The sequence below is a fragment of the Larus michahellis genome, chromosome 7 (genome assembly GCF_964199755.1).
Source record: "Larus michahellis chromosome 7, bLarMic1.1, whole genome shotgun sequence".
NCBI lineage: Eukaryota > Metazoa > Chordata > Aves > Charadriiformes > Laridae > Larus > Larus michahellis.
Genome location: NC_133902.1, coordinates 24,602,301 through 24,612,102, shown reverse-complemented (window position 1 = coordinate 24,612,102; position 9,802 = coordinate 24,602,301).

Below are 9,802 nucleotides of genomic sequence, written 5' to 3'. Positions count from 1 at the left end.
GTGGAAGCCCTGGGAGCCCCGTGCTGCCCCAGCCCAGCGAGGAGATCGGCTATGGCCCTTCTGGAGAGACCAGAGCACCTGCGAGGCAGGGCTTCAACAGCACACAGGTGAGACCCCCGGGCAGCCAGCACTGTATGGCACACAATGGTCAGAGGGGTCATTTTCTCATCCGGAGCACTGCAAGCAAAGTGGCAGGGCCGTGACTGGATCAGCAGAGGTGAAGATTTCCTTTCTTGCTGCAGACCAGGAGAATCAAAACAATTAGCTTACGTTCCCCTTCTCTACAGCCCTTAATAACCTCCCTAGGAACCCCCCCGGCGATCACCTTCAGCTACACACTTGCCTATCAGTCCGTCTTCCTGATCAGCACCGTGTGGTTATGCCTGGTGGTATATACAAATATCAAACAACACACAAAACCTCCCATTATTTAGCACCTTGTTTCACCCTGACAAAAAAAAAAAAAAAAGCAAGATCTGTACCGCTTCCCCATCTGACCTGCCAGTTTTCTGCTAGATTTTTCAACATCAGAGTCTCACCACGTGAGACAGACTGCATAGCGGTCTGCCTCAAAAATTAAACAGGCAGCAGGACATTGGATTTCACCACAATGCAAACATAGAAGTACTTGCAATGAAAAGTGAGCGCAGATTTTGGGGAGGGTGATGCCAGGTTTGAAGGTTTTGGTGGATGCTGTTGCTTTTGTTATTGTAAATGGTGACCTATCCTATGTGCCAATAGAAAGCAGATCCCCCTCTCAGCCCCACAGATTCACAACACTTATTTTTTGACATCTAAAATCACGTGATGGTTCAGGCATTCCCATGGATAAGCATTTAGCTTTCAACCCTCTCTTTTCAGCTTAGGAAACAAAGTTTTAATCTTCCAAATAGTTTTACAGTGACTTCATATTTAATTTGCAGCCCAGCAGGTCAGAATACTTTTGGTCATCTTTAATACACTTACTCACGTGGTGCAGATCTGACCACATCTAAGCAAAGGCAGTATTTGCAGAATGCCGTCTTTAAATCACATAAAAGTTAGTTGTTTTGTCTCAAAAGAATTTTTTGTTCAAACCTTGACTGTGGAACTGTCCACAGAAACATGACGAACAGACATCAAGAGATTTTAAAACATTTATTCTACAATGATGCTACCAAAGCTAGGTGTTTTCTTAACCAATCATAGAAAGGCAGAAGCGTAGAAACAAATGTATTTTTATCTTGTAAAACTAAACGCTTTTCTGCTGAAGAGAAAGACATACTGTTTTTAATGTAGATCTGTTTTGAAAAGGACACAGCTGTTGTTCATTCCCATACCCCACTGCGGCCATAGTCTCCAACAGCATCTTACTGCAAACTCAGGCTTAGCCATGGGATGTTCACGTTTCATTTGGGACCCTTGAATGGGACCCCCCCCCCGCGAAGTGGGCTTCATGCCGCCAGGGCGGTTAGCATGCTGGGATGCCACTCTCTCACCCAAGACTTCCACATCAAATGCACAGTCCAGCTTTTAAGCACAGTCCAGCTTTTTGATAGTTCGAAGGTTTCAAGCTGTCCTAGAGCGGTATTTGAAGTCCTAAATGCTGCCATCAGCCCAACGGGCTATTTTTGAGCCCGCACCCCACTGCCCACACCTGGGAAAGCCCTGCTCTGCTAAAGAGTCCTGCTTTCAATGGGTTTCTTCAACAGCTCCTTCTGTCACTGATGAATAGATTAAAAAAAAAAAAAGATAAAACAGAGATTAATTACAGTAATAATTAAAAGCTCACCTTCCGGTAGTTAAGCCAGACATCTTGACTTCTGAAAGAGCCCGTCCTGCAGGCACAAAGGACAGTAGTTCTTTCTGAGTTACTCTTCACCCATTTTCAGATGTGCAATTTGACTTATTTTATAAATCACTGCCTCAAAACAAGACCAAAACAACCAAACCACTCTCATTTTCTATTTGCAAGACTCAGTGCTTTTTCAGAGAGCAGAAGAACATTGTTTCAGTGGTGGAGGAAGAGCATACTTTGTTTTCTCCAGTACTAGTCACTCCTGTCCTTGCATACAGAGATATAAATCTAGATGCTAGAGATAACCAGGAGAGACAAATTTTACCCCACTCTAAATTTAATTTGATTGTTTTATAGCACAGATTAGAAAAAGATCTCTTTAAAATACCTTGAGCTAGCCTGGAGTTAAAAAACGAGAGACTCGACATCCCCACTTCCCAGCAGAGTCCTGGTTCCCTGGGCACGGTGGAAAGAAGGACGGCGGGCAACCTGACCCACCGCCTCCTCCGCCCCAACCAAACGCTGCCTTCACTCCACGAGGCCTCGGCCGCAGTATGTACCATGCAAACAGCCACGAACCCTCTAACTATCCAGCTGCAGAGCACCACATGGTTTTCTGGGCGGCAAACAGCCACTAGTGTGAGCCACAAGTCCAGCAGCCGCTCCTGCCCCCTGCCTCCCCCTCCAACACTTCCCCCAAAACTTGGTGTAGCAATAGCTATTTCCAAAGCCAGGCAGCCTGGTGAGACACGCTCTGGGCTTTTGTATTTGGAAACACCACAGTTTGGGTTTAAGCAGGTATTTTGTGATTTGTTCAACTCTTTTCCTCCACGTCTTGGCATCTCATTGAAATGGGCTTTACTAGGCAATTATACAGTAGATCTGTAAAGAAACCAGTGGGTTAATTCAAGAGAGTGCAATCCTTACGGTATTTCCCTCTGGGATTTTCTTGAAGCACACAAAAAAAAAATAATGTGTATCACTTTTTCCTACCACATTTTTAGTTTTATTTCCAAATCCATATTCTGAGGGGGAAAAAAGTCTCAATACCCCTTCTGCGTTAGGCTACAAACATTGCAGAGCAGGAGGGGCAAAAGGATCTACTACGTTATGAAAAGAAATGTAATGGCATGATTACAATCCCACTTGCAATCCAAAGCCATGAAGACGTTACCAACCCTGCAATGAGTACATTTTGTCACTAAAATGGTTGCTGTTGTGGGTCAGCGTTAGCCCAGATCAATAATAGATCTATCAATACCAAATCTATTGACCAGATCTATCAATAAAGAACATATAACATATCCCTATGCAGGTCTTAGCTACAGCCCCCTGGAAGGGGCAGTGTCAGCAGTGCTGGGAAGCTCCTACGGGGCTGACAAGGGGGCAGATGAGCTCAGGATGGGGGAATGTGCCAAGCCCACAAAGCTGATACAGGACAGAAGAAGCAGAGAGACTGGAGATCTTGAAAGCCCTTGAAGGTAGCAGGGTAACAACCAGCTGAACCGCTGGAGCTGCAGGAGCTCGGACAAGCCACGAAGAAAGGCTGGAGGCAAAGGAAGGCAAAAATCACCTATAAGCCTATTTCAGCTAAGACACAAGAGCAAGAAGAATTTGAAGGAAGAAGTGGAGGTGTTGCCCCATGGGGATGATGCATATGTAGACATACAGCTATTTTAGTGCCCTGCTTCGAGTAGGATCAGGTATTGTTGTTTAGACAGCCTGAACAGCAAGTCCTTCCAAGGCCAGAAACCCTTATCCTTATCCTACCCTTGTCCCTAAAAACTACCCACACCTCTGCAGTTCTCACTCGGTGTCCTGCGCCCCATCTCCCAGTGCAAGGCATGATGGTGACATTCAAAAGACATCCAGTTCCATACAGGGCCAGCCCGCCAGATGTCAGAGACGCAGAGCTACCCCAGCAAGTCTGCAGAGTATTTACAAAGCAGTTTGCTAAATTATACAAACGGAATAATTTGCAATGTAATGGTGTGTTTGCATTCTGAATATCTGATTTCCTGTTCAACAAATAACCTAAACACTCCCAACCAAATGAAATGTAGACAAGACTTAAAACGTTTGAAGAAAAGCACTCATCCAGAAAATTAAGGTCAACACGGAACAGATGGTGCCTCTGAAAAATGTGGCTTCAACATTTATCTTTATGTAAAATAAAAATCTTTTAAAAACCTCCGGCTGTTTGGTGACAGTCCTAGTTGAAATATTGAATCTCGCACTCCATGGATAATAAAGAAGCACTAAAATATTACTTCAAAATACTAAATCTAAATAAAGTTCTCCCGACTACTGTGCAATAAGATTTTTGTGGGCATGTAAATACATATCAATAAAAGATAGATTCAATCGCTTCTGTAACCGCTATAAATATTGCAAGTGCTCTCCCCATTTCCATAAATATGACCCACGACTCCCAAGTGAAAAGCTTTTTCATTTGCAGCAGTCAGGAAAAAAATGATCCTTCCTTCTTTATCAAAGCCTTTTGAAAGGCTGAATTTGAAGCCCGGTGCACAGGGAGTTGCGAACAACTTGTTACGATGATGCATGAAATGCTCTCTCCGGCCTTGGAGGATCGGATCAATGGGATTGCAGGAGGACCGCTGTTACCCTGGAGGGCAGGCAAGGTCACACCTACCTGGGGAGGGAAACAGGGGCTCCAATTGGGCGGGCCTGCAAATTACTTTGGTAATACAGAAATGAGGCAGAACAAGCAGAAATAACGAGAGGCAGACCTGTCGAACACCTGATGAGTAATAACGTTAGAGACAAATCAGAATGATATTGAAGAAGTTGAGTATTGGCAGCAGTGCAAGTAATCAAAGGGCAAGGTGAGCAAGAGGCAGGGGAAGGCTCGGCAGGGCGGCAGGTGAGACCCCCCCCGCGGCTGCTGGCGGAGGCTTTCTCAGAACAGGTAAAAGCCAGGGCAGTGAGAGAAAACACAGAGCTGCACAGCAGGGAGCTTTCAAGTTTACCTGAATCAAGAAAAAAAAAAACAAAAAACAAGCCAAAGTCCACACATCCTGGGCTGGAGTGAACCAAACATTTTTTGGAGGAAGAGGAAACACCTCCAGTACCTAAACCTACAGTCCCAGGGAGACCTCCTCCCATGGGTCACCGACAGAGCACCCTGCTGACAGCCAGGGCCCCCAGACAGGCTGTTACGCCTGATGACAGGCTACGCACATCACCCAAATCGCTGCACACATCACCCTTAAATTAATCCCTAAGCAGCCACCTTCATGCCTGGACTGAAGAAGTAGCCTGTGGTAATAACTGCAGCTGACCCGCCATGGCCATAGGAGGATCTATTTACTCATGGCACCCCAAAAAATTCAAAATTAGCCCAGTGAGAATAGACTGCTGAAGCACATTCACAAAAACACAACGTAATTACAGATCTGGGTTTTATCTGACAGTCACCAGACATCCAAAAGAGCCACCGTTATGAATGCACCTTTTTCCCAACGTGGCTTCCAGCCATTTGCATCCACTAGAAAGACCCAGATTTTTGTAACTCACGCCTTCAGCTACAACACTGATGAAGTTTCACAGAAGGCTTCCACAAACCCACTTTGCTAAAAAAGCTACAGGAAGCTCATTGCAGCCGTTTTCCCAAGCTGACACATCCTTCTTATTGGCTTCGTGATACTGACTTACTGCTGGTTTGGGTCCCACTTCCTCTAGAAATTACCTCTGATTCCCTGCACTGGCTGGGGAAAATAAGCCCAGCAAGAACATTTAGACTCACTGTCCCTAGCAGTGGGCCCTGCCAGCAGCAAAGCATAAACAAAATGAAACTAGATTGCGTGTACCGGCGAAAGGCTTTCAAGAGTGGCTTTTACACAGGAGTTTCTTGCTTCAAGGTCATCCCAAACCACATCCCGGACAGCTCTGATAAGCACCAGCACAAGAATGGCTCACCGAAGTCTTACAAATAGTGGAGAATAGATAAAGTTCTCTTTCCCCCCCTACCTAGGGCATTTTTAAACTAAATTAGATCTTTTCTTTTTCTTTTAAGAGAAGGTTGTGTTGATTTTGTCAGTCCTATTGCACAGCCAAGCACTGCTGCTGCTGCCGCACATAGAAATGTCTATCTGCATCAGGCCTCAACTCACTATTTCTAAAAATAAAATAAGTCATATTAATTTGTTCCTCCAGCACCTGGTGTTTAAAGTTATTTCTTGGCAACCTCTGTTTTTGGCATTTAAACATTTTTCACATTCAGCTGAAGTCTGACAGCACTATTGGTTATCCTTCTCTGCCTCGCTAATAATTTGGTTGATGGCATGCAGGTGGGTTTCTCATAATTAAAAAACCCATTTACAAAGTTTACATTAGGTGATCTGAAAAATAGAGCACTCCATTCAAAGGTTAAATATAAGTAGGCTGCAGAGCTCCATGAAAATATTGCATAATTTAGAGCTAAAATTAGTTTTGCTTTATTCAAGCTAGACAGGATAGGTAGATTTTTACCGCAATCAGCCTAAACCTCATCTCTCCAAGTTACACGCTCAAGTTGATTACAGAAAATTAAATTTAGTATTAATCAACCTAGGAAGGAGGAAATTACAAAAATTAAGCTAATGCATAAATCATAGAAAATAATGGTGGAAACGGCTACAGGAGATCACTTAATGCATCTTCATGCTTGTCCCACACCAGAATCAACTCCCCCCTCCCCAAACCACTCCTGACAGGTATTTGTCCGAGAGTTTTAAAAATTTACCCATGATACAGGTACCAGAAGCCACCAACCAGAGCCCTCCAGGGCCCCACCAGCCCTTCTGCTGCAGACCTTGCCCTGGCATCCTCCAGCTATCCTGATTTGGGGTATCCATATCCCCCCGCATCTGCCCTGGTGCGGATGCACAACAGGACCTGATCAGAGCAGAAGCACCAGCTCTAACAGATGAGTTGCTAATGCTGCATTTCCACCCACCAGGATGTGTGTTTTTTCCTTCGGGGGGAAAAAAAAAAAGCAAGCATCACTGACAGGTCCTGCACAAGCAGTTTCTACGCTGCTGGACCGCTGTGCCCGGCAGGCAGCTGATGTTGCCGTATCCAGATGTCCACCGGCACCCTCAGAAGCACCAGTAACTGGTGCTGGGGTGGAAGGGATGGCCTCCCCCGACTTGCCAGGGGGCCGTACAGGTACCCACGGACCCCACACCGGGACCCGGCACCGTGAGAGCCGGAGCTGTGCGATGGCAGCACACAAGCACTCCTCGCAGCAGCCGCCTCTCCCGGTCGCACCCGTGAACTCTCCACAACTGGTGGATCACTTGCAATTTGGGCACAGAACTGCAGCACTTTTGGCACCTCTGGAAGAAAGAGCAAACCCAAATACATAACTATAAAGAATTCAAGTATAGGAATACATATTCCTAAATGTCTCTTGATTTAGAAAGAAAAATCTACACATTGACTGTAGCTTTCAGCTTTTCCACAGCGTTCAGTGTCTTCATAAATTATGAATTTAGCATCAAATAGATCTGCCCCCACCACCGTATCCCGGTTTTACAGATGAGAACCTACTGCCTGCACAGGACCCAATCCAAATCGCACTTGAAGCTGGTGGGATCTCCCGGCCAACCCCGCAGGCAAACGGCAGAGCTGGGCAAGTGTGGTTCCAAATTTCCCAAATATAGTTGTTCAGTCCTTTGCAAGACCTTTTTACTCTGTCCGTGAACCTGAAGATATCTTGGCCGAGGGCTCTGCTGATGTACCTTACAACATACAACTACACTCCTGCAGTCACAGTTAATGATGTAGTAAGCCGATTTTGTCTTTTATATGCCAGTTTATCTAACATGTAGCAGCTAGTCAGCCCTGCAGTGACTGCACTGCTTCGGGTCCCCCACTCTGCAGAGCAGACACCTCCCATTTAAACTCATATAGTAAAGAAGCATTTATCTCTGAAGGTATATTTACAGCACAAGAGTTTTCTTTTCTGAGCTAAATCCTGATGTTTTACCCCATCCCTAATCTTGTTCCCCAGGAAAAGTACAAATCTGGGCAGTCTTTATCAGCTGGGGGGAGTGGGAGGGCAGTTTTAGATGAAGCTTTTATAACGGCATTGCTTTCTTCCTGAGAAAAAACATCAGTGATTTAGAGAAATTAAAAAGCTAAATGAAGTCCTTAAGTGTTTCCCTTAGTCACTTCCAAACTTTTTCTTAATCCCTTTAAACTCCATCCTCTGTAGTTCAGTCAACAGCTTGTTTAGGATTAATTTTTTCCATCCCAATTACAAGATGCTGTGTGTGTTTATACATGTTATACACACACACACATACAAATGTCCATCACAGAATGGATTAAAAAGCATAATCCTTATCAAGAGCCGTAACAATTTCAAATTCTGTGGAATCAGGAATAAAGGAATTAGTAGCGCGATTAAGGCTGAAGTCAGAAAGTGTGTTTCTGAATGAATTCCTGAAGGGCTTTGCTGAAAATGTCAATCTCAGTTTTCAGCCAATTGCCCCTGGTTTGGTATGTGTCTTCTAATGGGCACACAACAGCTTTTTTTCTTGTTGTTTAAATTGAAGCCATGTCCCCATGAGTGGTTCCCCCTTCAGGGAGCTCCAATTTCCCTAACTATGCAGAAGCAAACAAAAGCACGCCAGCAAAGGGCTGTTAAATCAGCCGCAGACACAGCCCTCTAAGGTCTGGGTGTTTCCGTGGTCCTAAGCAATCCTCTGCCCCCTGCCCCGCAAAACGGAGCAGGCCCTGGGGATGCTGAGCATCACCCGCAGTGGCTGAAGTACCACCCAAGCCACTGGGGCCAGCAGAGCTCCCCTGAGCTCCCCAAACACAGCACCTGCTCCTGCCACAAGCCCCTGCAAACGGCCAAGCGAAGGCAGCAGCCCAGAGCAGGGGCCTTGCAGGGCCCAGCACCTCCAGCACCCACGCACCATCCCGGATCAGCCTCAGAGCTGCAGCGTGGAGGGGCAGGGGGTCACTGGAGAACCCCTCCTTGGGGGATGCTCCCGGCCACTCAGCCCAGGCTGGCCAGGGCTCCCCGGCAGCCAGGGCCGGGCTCACCCCGCGGCATCGCCCAGCTGGGGGAGCGCCTGGCCCAGGCACAGCCATCCTTAGCTCTGCTGCAGCCATTAACAGAGGCAGGACACGGAGCCACGGCCCTGCGACCTCCTCCGTGACACACGGTGGGCTAAGGGGAAACTCCCCAAATCGACCAACTCCAGCTCAAGAGCTAGCCACTAGCAAGAGCTGCAGGGAGAAAGCAAAGCACCTCCCTGGATCCCCTTGGAAAGCACAGCCAGAGACCACTCTCAGCAGTGCAAATAATTGCTTGGCTCAAGGGTTGAGAATGAACAGTATGTCTGAAAGGGCAAACCTATAGACATTTGAGAGAAGCGGGGGAACAACGGGGCAGCTGAGCATACACAGGCCATAAAGCAGCCCAGGAAACTTGCCCAGAAACCCTCAAAACCCCATTGCTTTTACTAATTCCTAGTCCTAACAAAACACTTAGGGAGCTGCTGATGAAAACTGCCTTATAGAACAGGAAAGGATCCTTTGTTCTGGGGGTACGGTTACGAGGTGCAGAGGATGACCATAGCACAGCCAGGCCATCAGCAAAACACAAGCGTTAACATCTGTGAAAAACTGACCCCAATGGGCTACAGGGAACAGCATCTGCCTGCTAAACACTCCCCTCTGCCCAGAGAAATGCACACACTGACAGAACGCGGCTGACATCCCTGCAATGCTGCTATGGGTGTTGTCTGTGCAGACTGCACTGATGTAGAGAAGACATTTCATAGCACCAGTAGCAGCTTCACAGAAGCAGTACCGGCTGCAGATACCCTTACTGGAATTTGTGTGATGCTGAAAAGCAGCATTAGTGGAGTGCACAGGACAGCCAAAGCTAATTAAATGAGTTGTGAAGGCAGATTATGTCTCGCCTGCCTTGGTCCAGCATTTATATTTGCTCTCACAGCAGCTTCCCATTTTCACTGTGGGCATGGAGTGCATGGCGCTACCACA